The sequence below is a fragment of the Bos mutus genome, chromosome 10 (genome assembly GCF_027580195.1).
Source record: "Bos mutus isolate GX-2022 chromosome 10, NWIPB_WYAK_1.1, whole genome shotgun sequence".
In the NCBI taxonomy this organism is placed as follows: domain Eukaryota; kingdom Metazoa; phylum Chordata; class Mammalia; order Artiodactyla; family Bovidae; genus Bos; species Bos mutus.
The window spans coordinates 33,186,086-33,197,669 of record NC_091626.1 but is presented as its reverse complement, the minus strand read 5'-3'; the positions used below and the strand labels follow the sequence as shown (position 1 = coordinate 33,197,669).

Genomic DNA, 11,584 nt, shown 5'->3' with positions numbered 1-11,584 from the left:
TCAAGAAGGGGCAACAGATCGCTACTGAAGGTGTAGTCTTGACTTTTCTGAGATAGAAGAAGCTATAATCCAATTTCCTCATTGTACAGATGAGAAAATACAAGCCCAGATGAGTTAAAAGAGATATGTTGTGACAAAGCTGGACAGATCTCAGCTGTTCTGCTTCCCATCCAGTGCCTTTCATCTCCATACTGTAATCTATACTGGTGGCTCAGATGGTAAAGAATCTGCCTGCAATGCGGGAGATCTGGGTTCAATCCCTGGGTCAGGAAGATCCCCTAGAAAAAGGAATGGCAACCCATTTCAGTATTCTTTTTTTTTTTTTTTTATTTATTCACTTATTTGGCTGCACCAAGCCTTAGTTGCAGATGTGGGATCTAGTTCCTGGACCAGGAAACAAACCTGGGCCCCCTGCATTGGGAGCTGAGAGTCTTAACCACTGGACCAGCAGGGAAGTCCCCCATTTCAGTATTCTTGCCTGGAGAATTCCATGGACAGATGAGTCTGGCGGGCTACAGTCCCTGGGGTTGCAGAGTTGGATACCACTAAGTGACTAACACTTCACTTTCATACTAGAATCTACTCATTATCAACATATTAAGTTGGAGTTTTGTAGGTATATTACCTGAGTTGCATCTGTTTATCCTATAGATCCTAACCATATTTCAAATATATGACGTGGGCCACTATAATAAGATATACATGTACAGTGTAATATAATCTCAATTTCATGGCTTGATCAGGTAGCTAGTTTGACAGATTTTTTTTTTCAATCAGATGGTTGGTTGTTTGGTAGAATTAATGGACTTATTTGGAAGACCCAAGTCAGAACCATGTTAACAGTAGAACTCTGGGCTGCTTTCTGCCAAGAAAATTTATACCCAAAGAGCAATTGCTAAATGCAGTAACTGCAGCACTTTCAACAAGAAAGCACTAAACTGGGAAATCAAAAATTGTCACACACATATGACAGGAAGAGAGATTTGGTACTGAGATTTCAATATGTCTGATCATGACATACAAAGAACCTTTTGGAAGATTTCTGGTCTGTAAGAGAAGAGAAGTACCAGATGAAGTGCATGTAGCCATACACACAGCTTTCATAAAACCCAGAATGTGAAAATAACATAAATATCATCATTAAGAGTGCTGGTTCCTATAACCTCACGAAGTAGAGGGTCTTCAAGAAGAAATATATAACCTGAGTGAAGTCGCTCAGTTGTGTCCAACTCTTTGTGACCCTATGGACTGTAGCCTGCCAGGCTCTTCCATCCATGGGGTTTTCCAGGCAAGAATACTGGAGTGGATTGCCATTTCCTTCTCCAATATAACTTGAGGTCAGCCTTTAAAGAGGCAGTGTTCCGGGAGTTGGTGATGGACAGGGAGGCCTGGCGTGCTGTGATTCATGGGGTCGCAAAGAGTCGGACACGACCGAGCAACTGAACTGACTGAACTGATTGCTTTCATAAACGCAGATTCATCCATAAGACCAAAGTGATGGAAGATTAAAAATCAAGGTTTAGCTTTAAAGGAATGTTTGACACCGTGCTGGAGATGATCTTATGTCTTCATTTTTAAATCTACCCCTATGTTTAGAGGCCAGAATACAAAATGTGCATTCTCTTCTGCAGAGAAAACCACAGGTCACTAGCTATTCTCTTAAGAGTCATTGCGTAGGCTGCCCAAGTACAAAGGAAAACTCAAGAAAACATTTCATTTCAAGGACCATTAGAAACAGAAAAAGAGAGAGTGAGAGAGGTCAGGGAAACCAAACTTCTTGCGAAGAAAGTTAGGTACTCTTAAAAAGGAAACATTTAGAGAAGGGAGGAAAACCTAAAACCAAACACGAGGCAAAAACACATATCTGACAATCCTCCTGGAGAATCACCAACTTCTGCCTGGTCTCCAGAGCCATGGGGAAGAAAGCAGGGCCATTCTCATCAAGAGCATTCTATGTTTCTGGGTCTCAAAGCAGAATCAGCCAACAGAATTAATTGTGTAATAATCGTAGATAATACCACCTCGTGATTCATTAAAAATGGATGAAGTGCTGGACAGCGCTCTCTGGGTCTTTACTAGCCAAGCAGGTCATCTCTCTCAAACCTCCTCTGAGGTCATCTCCCTTCAAACCTTCTTATTCATCCTCCTCAAACCTTCTAACATGGAGCGGGCAGGCAAAGGAAACTTACCAAGAAATATGAGTGAATAAATCAGTTTGAAAGTTTCGTTGAAAATGAACATGACTTAAAACCTGAAAAGGATGACTGTGGGATATCTGGAAAGACAGTTACTTGTATGAAGAATATTTATTTATCTTGGCGGGAATAACTCTAAATAGAAAGATTGCATTTAAAATGGACAATGGTGTTACCTTTCTAAAATAAAACATTTCTAAACTCCAAAATTAAAAAATAAAATGCACAACAGCAATGACAGAGTACAAAAATATGAGGCAAGGCAACAATTCATGGTGCTTCCATGGTCAACAAAGAGCAAAAAGGAAATTAAAGCATCAAGCTCTACACACAAGCTCATTGAGCATTAGAGGCTCAGCGCTGCTCTTGGGAGATCTCTTGGGGTTAGGACAGGAATGAGTCAAGGAGGGATGTGTTCATCTGTGAATCTGTGGGATGCAAGTTCAGTAACAGTTCTTGGCTTTTAACTTCCACTACAAGAAATTAGAGGAAAAGCTGCATGATTAATCTTGGTCACAATCTATGCTTTTTTTTTTTTTTTTCCTCCTTGGGATTGGTTCATCTGTGAATTTGTGGGATGCAAGTTCAGTAAAAGTTCTTGGCTTTTAACTTCCACTATAAGAAATTAGAGGAAAAGCTGCATGATTAATCTCAGTCACAATCTATGTTGTTTTTTTCCCTCCTTAGGGAATATTCTGTTAAAATCTAGAGTCATTTTGTGCGTGTTTTAAACATGTTCTACCATGGAAATTTCATTTTGTTCTGAGTTCTGCAGTGACTCAAAAACTTTATGATATGTAGCTGGTATAATTTTGCTGTATTTTCAGCCATGTCCTCCAAGACTCTCGGTATATGCAGTTATCATGGATGAACAGGGGCTGATCAGTGTTTTAGGGATGTGATGTCCAGAGTAATTTGAGGAGAGGGTCCCTAAGACCCAGAGCCAAGTCTCGCCTGGAAGCATGTTTCGCCTCCCAGAGACCCTGAACAAATCAGTCTTTTTTATTTTATGTTAATTCTTTTTTTAAAAAACTTTTAAAAGATTTATTTAAAAGTAATATCCTGCTCAATATTTTATGTTTTTTTTCCAGAAGCCTTCTTTATTTTTTTAATATAAATTTATTTATTTTAATTGGAGGTTAATTACTTTACAATATTGTATTGGTTTTGCTCTACATCAACATGTTAATTCTTTAAAGAAAAAACAGAAACTCTTTCATAGCAGGTGGTATGTTTGGGACACACCCAAAAGTGCCACCACCTGCTATTTTTTTAAATCAATTTTTGTAAGCAATCGGATTTTTTTCTCACAGAGGGGCTGTGGGCAGACGGTTAATGAATTCTGCATTCTTCTCATTACCTGGCTTAAATTGTTTTGTTTGAGTACACAGTAATTGCTGTGTAAGTACATCTCAGGAGCATTTTATCCCGATGGAAACAGTCCACATTCCTCCTCAGGTAATCTCAACAGAGAAAATGATAGACACGGGAAGCATGGCTGAGCTGCTTGCAGACTGGCTTTCTTACCATCTGCTTCTTTGTAATGGCTATCCTGTGTACACTTTTGGTAATTAACAAAATGCCATTTCCTGTACTATAACCTTGAAGTTTATCTTGTGCCGTATTTTGACTTTAATTCATTATACAGTCTTTTTTCCTACTCTCATTTCTGGGTTATCTGAGGGTGACCTCGCCAGCCACTCAAGAAAACTGCCTTCTCTAGCCTCTGTTAGAATGGGAAATTTGGTACTCAAAGTGAGGTCCAGGGACTAACAGAATGGGCACAACCTGTGAGCTAGTTAGGACTATAGAAGCGCAGTCCTGGGCCAGACCTATTGAATCGGAAGCTGTATTTTAATAAGACCCCAGGTGACTTATGTGCACTTTGAAATTTGAGAAGACTGGCCTATGAGACAACCAAGTTTATCATTAGTCTTTACACTCAAACATATAGCTGCCAGATGATGAAACCATCGGCTTCACCTGTCTCTCTGATGCTATCTTAGGCTAATATTTGAGTTGTCCACATTTACTTGATGGAAAAAAAAAGACTTTCAGAAGTCCTTTCTTTTGCTTTTCATGTGCTTCCCAGCTGCAGTAAAAGAAACAGCATGTTTCGGAATCCAGAGCAGAAAAGCAGCATCTGGTTTGAAAGATCTGATAAATCTCAAGAACTTCTTTTCCGAAAGTCTTTCTGGCATTTATAAGGGAGAGAAAAAAACCTCCAAAATGATTTTCCATCAAGAAATAAGAAAGATTTATATCATGTAACATTATAAACTTATAAAATGAAGATAAAACAAGTTTCTGAGGCATAAAATTTCATTCTTCACTGTTTAAGATAATATTTTAGACAGTTCTCTAGAGGCCAGAATAAGGATTGACTACCACTTGACCTCTATGAAGGGCATCCTCCTGATTTAGATGTTTATTGCTCTAAGCACAGACCAGAATTGTCATCACTTATTCAACACATTTTTACTAAACATCACAGGGGACCATGCTTTGTTAACTCCGCCCATATCCCACCTCGTGTACAAGAGCCTTTTAGAAATTCAAAATTGTACACACACATGCTTAAGCCTCTTATCTTATTCACATTCCACTGTTGCTCCAGAAGACCTGAAGGCAAGTCATACCTACTTTCAAACAAAGAAAGTGCACAAGAATCACTTCTTTTGTACCTACAAATGGCCTACTAATTTCCCAGCTATAATATCAGTGATTCTATCCCAGAATAAGCAACTGATGCTATTATGCAGATCCCATCGCTAAGGGACCATCTCCTCTGGAAAGGACCATCTTCTGCCCCGTGCGGCTCTGATTCTGGTCCTGTCAGTCATCTATTCCTTCACGTTCAAGGCTGCAAGAACCACCTGTGTCCCAAGATATCCTTAAATTGGGTACAGCTTTTAAATTGGGACAGTTTTTACATCTGGAAGCAGCTTGGCTACCCAAAGCAGCTAGCATTCTTGGAAGAGTTTAGCCAAATCCAAAAACAGAATCTTACTAAAGATGATTTTCATTATTGCAGCCTCTTACTCATAACCACTGGTGCAAGCTGCCAAAAAGCACTTCTTACAAAACGGGCTGTGTATCCTCCTAGGGCCCTGCACCCCCACCCATTCACTCCCTTCCCCAGGCCACAAAATAGAGCCTGTTTTCTCTTCCTCATAAGAAACTAATAGGGCAAGGACACTGGCAACAACAATCAATCTCTCTTTAAGAATCCATTTACTTATCATAATTTTTAAATGTCTGATTCTCACTCCCTTTATTGCAACTGCAAAACAAAATCCCAGTCCAAGAAATTGGAAAGTCCTCTACTGAATTAAGCACATTGAAATAATCAAGTGCTGAAGGAGAGAAGCCTCTGGTCACAACCTACTTGCTTCTACTCCGCTGGCCAGCAGCCTGCAGCGTAGAGGCCTGAGTGAAATTATGGTACATTAGTTCCTTTTGGTTCGTCTCGAAGGTGGCTCAGATTTTGTTCATGCTGAAATTTGCCACTGATTTCAGCTGGACTTTCTCATTAACTAATGTTTATTTTTCAGTGGGGAGATATTTTAGCATTAGCATCCTCAGCTTGCTCAAACAGGAGCTAAAAGCTGAGCAAAATCTTCCTTTTAAAACCATTTCCAACATAGTTGAAAATGCTGGATGTCATCATTCCACTCAGTAAAATCGGTCCCTCCAAATATGTTAGTTTTGATATGCAGATGCCAAGAGGGTAATGGAAGATGGGGGTTCAGAACAGCCTAGAAGCTTAGAGCACCTTCCTTCAAGGGTGCACCTCTCCATGTATTGATAACCTCTGCATGAGCAACAAAGTGAGGTCAAGGAAGTGTGATCTGTTCATGCATTTCCTATGCAAAGAACTGGGAACCTCACAGGATTAAATTTCCACTTCAATTGTATAATTCTGTATGTGTACTTCATAGAGATAATGACTATTAATAATTCATCAGTATCCTTTATTGTATATATAGGGAGTTTATTGTAGGCTTCCCAGGTAAGCCCTGGGGTGAAGAATCCACCTCCCAAGCAGGGGATGCAAACTTGATCCCTGGGTCAGGAAGATCTCCTGAAGGAGGAAATAACAACCAATGCCAGTATTCTTGCCTGGAAAATCCCTTGGACAGAGGAGCCTGGCAAGCTACAGTCCTTGGAATTAGAAAAGAGTTGGACACAACTTAGTAACTAAACAACAAGAGTTTGTGAATAAATGTTCTTTCAAGTTAAGTCATTCATTATTTATGACTTAGGGATATTATATTTATTCCTTGCTGGTAATCATACCTTGAGCATCACCAAAAAAAATTACAATTATCGTCTTGGTAATATATTGATGTGTGAGTGCATGCTAAGTCGCCTTCAGTGGTGTCCGACTCTTCGTGACCTTATGAACTGTAGCCCACAAGGCTCCTCTGTCCCTGGGATTCTCCAGGCAAGAATACTGAAGTGGGTTGCCATGCCCTCCTCCAGGGGATCTTCCGACCCAGAGATCAAGCCCTCATTGATATTCTTTGTTAAAGCAAAATGTTTTTTTCTCTTTTGAAGAAGGGTGTGTGTGTCTTTGGGGGTTTGAATGACTTTCCAGAAACCCTGATGGCCCACAGTCAAGGTCAAAGCATATAATTAATCTTGTGTATCAGGAAGCCTTTTTTTTTTTTAACTCGATTATTCAGTATGCTAAAGAACTACAGTCAGAGGAACTTAGAGTCAAAAATAAAGCCAAAGAGCTTAGGAAATGTTTACTTTTCTCCTGCTAATGAGGACCTGGAACAGAGACTGGAATAATCCCTCTAAACCCCTTAACATTGGAACAAGTCTCTACTTACACCACCGGTTATAACGCTGCACACCTGCTCTGCTTTCTCTCATCCTTTTTCTATTTCTTTCCTCTGTTGTTAGACATCACCTACCTCCTCAGAGGTCTTTAACATCCACTTCAGATACTCCAGGACCACAACAACCAGCCACTGAGCCTTTTAGATCTCCCTGTACACAATTCCAAACAACCCTGTTCGTTAAAACAAAGGGAGATCATTATAAAAGAAAATGCCAGAAGATTCATTTCACCAATAAGAAGCAAACTGTTTCTCTAGTAGAAATTTTCAGCAGCAAATAAAATTTTTAGAATTTTCCAAAGAATCCTTTTAAAGTTACTTCTTCATAAGTTGCTTTAACACGTTGGAGAAAACCAAAAAGGTACATATTATTTTTAAGAAAATGTCTCCTGAATGAAAAAGATAATCAGTCCTCTTGGAAAAGTTGATGAAATGCAATTTATTTTTTATCAATGCCACATTATTTTTGATTAGATGTACAGTTTATTTACTATCTCAGAAATTTTTTTATTATATTAAAAACCTAATTAATTTGAAGAGTTGAGTCACTACAGCAGAATTTGGTGCTTTTGTGGTGGCTCATTCATTTCCTGATCAGGGGAAGAAGGAAAACGTGAATTCAATCAGCACAACTAATAAGCCCAGAAGTAGAATGTGTGTATTTACATTCTCCATTGAAAAACACTCTTATGGGGGGGAAAAATCTAGGAAATTCCCCTTCTCCTTACCTTTTGTTAGTTGCAAAATAAGCATGTCTCCAAGAGTAAGGAGTTGCTGGGAGTCAGTTTTGTCTAGAGCCCCTCCCCCACCAATAGGCATGGACCACCATCTCTGCACCATTCACGCTGCCCGGGAGATCAGCCGAGGGCATACCACCTTCATCTCTACAGCAGTCTGTTTGAATTTCCCTTTGAGGCTCTGCTCCTTTTCTCTTTCAATCCCTCCTGTTATAAACTTTGGTTTGAGTTATAGCAAAGCACTATCTTGCTAGAGGTTAATAAAGGAAACTAGAGAAAAACTACAGTCTCCATAAAACAACCCAAGCTTGCACTGAGCTACCTCCAGGACAGGCAGCAGACATGCTAATCAATGGTGAGAGAGAGTCTGACATCAATAAATTCAAAGACTTCTCCAGGCGAGAACAACTCAGAAGAAACATTCCAAAAAGCCCATCGTGCTCCAATGGAAAGAATTTGGTTCTGGGTCAGAGAAACCTGGCATGTGCTGCCAATCAGCTGTCTGATCTTGGGGAGGTTACTTGACCTCTCTGAGCTTTGGTTTCATCATCTGTAAAATGGTGATGGCATTAACAATGCTTCGGCAATAACAATGCCTATGAGCACAGTTGACACAAGATTACAAAGAATTAATATAAAGGGTCCTGCCCTACTGTATAGCGTGTGGAACTCTGCTCAATGTTATGTGGAAGGCTAAATGGAAGAGGAGTTTGGAGGAAAATAGATACATGTGTATGCATGGCTAAGTTCCTTCACTGTTCATCTGAAACTATTACATTGTTTCCTTATCAGCTATATCCCAATAAAAATTAAAAGTTTAAATATATATATAAAGGGTCCTGTTTATAATAAGAAATCCATAAATGGTAGCAATATTTATATCTGCACTTCCAAACATAATGTTTTGCACAAAATTAGAATTCATAAATACTGTGGAAGCAAAGGAGGGAGAAAAAGAGAATGACAAAGAGGCACACAGGAAAAGGGAAGAGGAGATTTGAAAAAAAAATTAAGTTTACCACAGACAGACATTTTCCTCCTTTTCATTAATAACATTTCTGATTATAATAAATATTTACCACAGAAGCTGTTGGAACACCACGGACTAGGAACACGGTGGACTCCTCTCCAGCACCGCAGATCCTGCGGATCAGAACCCTCCTCCTGTTATGGCAACCACGTCCACCTCGCCTCTGGCAGCTACATGTCACCACCAGATCTCTGCTGTTCCAGACCCCTCTCACCTCTGCTGAGACCAGGAAGCCCAGTTTCTCCTGCCCATCAACCCTGGTCTACAAAGACAGCCGCTATTGAGCTTTTCTGTGTCGCAGAAGCCCCTCACTAGTGCCTTCCTCATCGCTTTAATGAAGGGAGGATCCTCTGAACTCTCCAGGTGAACATATCAGGGCCCCTCTCTGAGGCTTTAGTCCTCAAATACTCTGCCAGGACAGTCTGGCATCTTCTCTTCATTCATGTACTCCACCATTTCCCCCAAGATTTAGGGAGCCAGCCCAAACACACACTGGAATGAAATCCAGGTGCCCTTGTGAGGATACCCAAGAAGCTCTTCTTAAAGTGAGAAAGTGTTAGTCGTTCAGTTGTGTCCAAATCTTTGTGACCCCATGGACTTTAGCCCACCAGGCTTTTCTGTCCATGGAATTCCCCCAGCAGGAGCACTGGGGTGGGCAGTCATTCCCTTCTCCAGGGGATCTTCCTGACTCAAGGATCAAACCCAGGTCTCCTGCATTGCAGGTGGACTATTTACCACTGAGCCACCAGAGATATACACAGGCTTATATTCTGCCACCCTCTCCTTCATCCCATCTCACATTCTCAAGATCCATTCCCAAGCACATTTCCCTGATCCCTGTCTGCTTTAGTCAAGTCCCGAGGTTCCTTCAATGGAAAATCTCATTCCTCCCACCAGAAGGAATGTCCTTCCCCAGCCGGATCACCCTGAGTCTTGACCCTAATCAGCCACGTAAAATAAATGAGGGGTTGTGGGTGGTGTGTAAAGCAGCCTCCTTGGACGGGGCCTCAGCCTGGTCTCCGAGCACCAGGAGGTTGGCCTCCTCTAGGAAGAAGGAACAGCCTTTTTGGTGAGGGAACCTCAAGCTCACCCAGGGGTGGTCCCCACTGCAGTCTCTGTGACCCACTATTTCCCTGTGAGGAACTTAAGGACAGGAGATTGCCAGGGTGAGAGACTCAGCCTTTCTGATGATTCAACTCCTCAGTTCAACTTATCCGGTTAGGCCTGAGGCCTGGTTTTCAGCACCTTCTGCCCTCCACCTTCAGGAGAAGAGAATCTCCTCAAATGTGTCTTTCATGCCAAGCCCCAAGTACTTTGATTGCACTTAACAACCAATCAGTCCCTACAGTCCTGATGATTACCATGCTTCCCACATCTCTCAGATGTTGTCGATGTTGTATTAACCCATACATACCTTTCCACATGCACCCCATCCCAATTCATCACAGCAGAGTCTTAGTAATCGTGTTGCTATAGCACCTCCTATGGCTCTCGAGGCCAGTATTACTACCTATGGCATTCTGGCTAAGTTTCCCAAAGATACCTCTGGGGATTTTATCCATTGGCCCCCTTAGGTTCACTCCCCACCTTTCTCCAACCTGCTTATTGGGTGGCCAACATTTATGAGCTGAACCAATGGGCTCCCCAATTCTCTGCCTTCCCATTTGCAGATCAGGGCACAGGAGCAGAGTGAGGTTGGAGTATTTGCTAACCACCTTCCTCCCTCCCAGGCCTCATACTGGTAGTGGCCACATCCTCCTATGAAAAACCACAACCCCTGTCAAAGAATTCCTCTCCTACAGTTCTCTTTGAGATCTGAAAATCACTTTCTCCTGGTCCTTCAGCCTACGCTGCCCACAGCTTCACACAAGTGTTTGAGAGTGTCTCACCACCCCCTAGTTGGTTTCCTTAATTCTGTCTTCATGTTTGTAAACAGCCTCTTCGTTTAATTATACTCAACATCCCACTGCAGTATATTATTTGTTTCCCACCAGGACCCTTACAGATGCTGCATGTTCAGTCATGTCCAACTCTCTGCCACCCCATGGAGTGTAGTCCACCAGGCTCCTCTGTCCATGGGATTTTCCAGGCAAGAAAGGGTTGCCATTTCCTTGTCCAGGGGATCTTCCCGACCCAGGGATTGAACCTAAGTATCTTGCATCTCCTGCACTGGCAGATGGATTCTTTACCACTATGCCACCTGCTACAGTCACTTTTTCTCAAATTCTGGCAAGCCCTTACTGCTTCCGCTTTTTTCCCCTAAGTTTGTTTCAGAAGCAACTCTTTCTCCCAGAAACTCCTGATGGAAGTTCTGAGGGATTGGTTGAAAACACCTGAGTGGAGCCATCCAGTCTTATCCCTAATCCTCTTCCTCCACCCCAGTGGCAACGGCAGGCACTCACATACTTTTCACCTTAGAGTGACCCTCTTATCTACCAACAGATCTGAAGGCTGGGTGGATTTTGCTCATGCCCTTTGTTCTGGGATGTCCACCTCAGCATCCCAATCCTAGATCATCAATCCTAACATTTGCTTTCCTGTTTTCATGGAGACTCATTGATTCCTCATTCAAGGAGGGCCCCTGGTTCTAGTGATGAAATGCCAGGGATGAGAATACAGATTGAGCCACCTTTGGGACTCATGGTACCCTGTCATCTGTCTGTATTCCTTACTGAATATGACATCCTAAATGTGCAAATAAAAATAACCTTGCAATTCATTTTAAGTGTGATTGTTGTTATAATTCCAAGTGTATTAAAGACAAAAGAGACT

At 41.6% G+C, this 11,584-nt stretch overlaps 1 protein-coding gene across 1 annotated transcript in view; it reads left to right on the top strand.

Annotated features, from left to right (window-relative positions):
- RHOJ (ras homolog family member J) overlaps positions 1-11,525 on the top strand; it is a 105,834-nt gene extending 94,309 nt beyond the window's left edge. Inside the window, exon 6 of the mRNA XM_070377752.1 lies at positions 8,867-11,525. The gene's annotated coding sequence lies outside the window, so the exon portion shown is untranslated. The remainder of the gene's footprint in view (positions 1-8,866) is intronic.
- Positions 11,526-11,584: the final 59 nt, after the last annotated feature.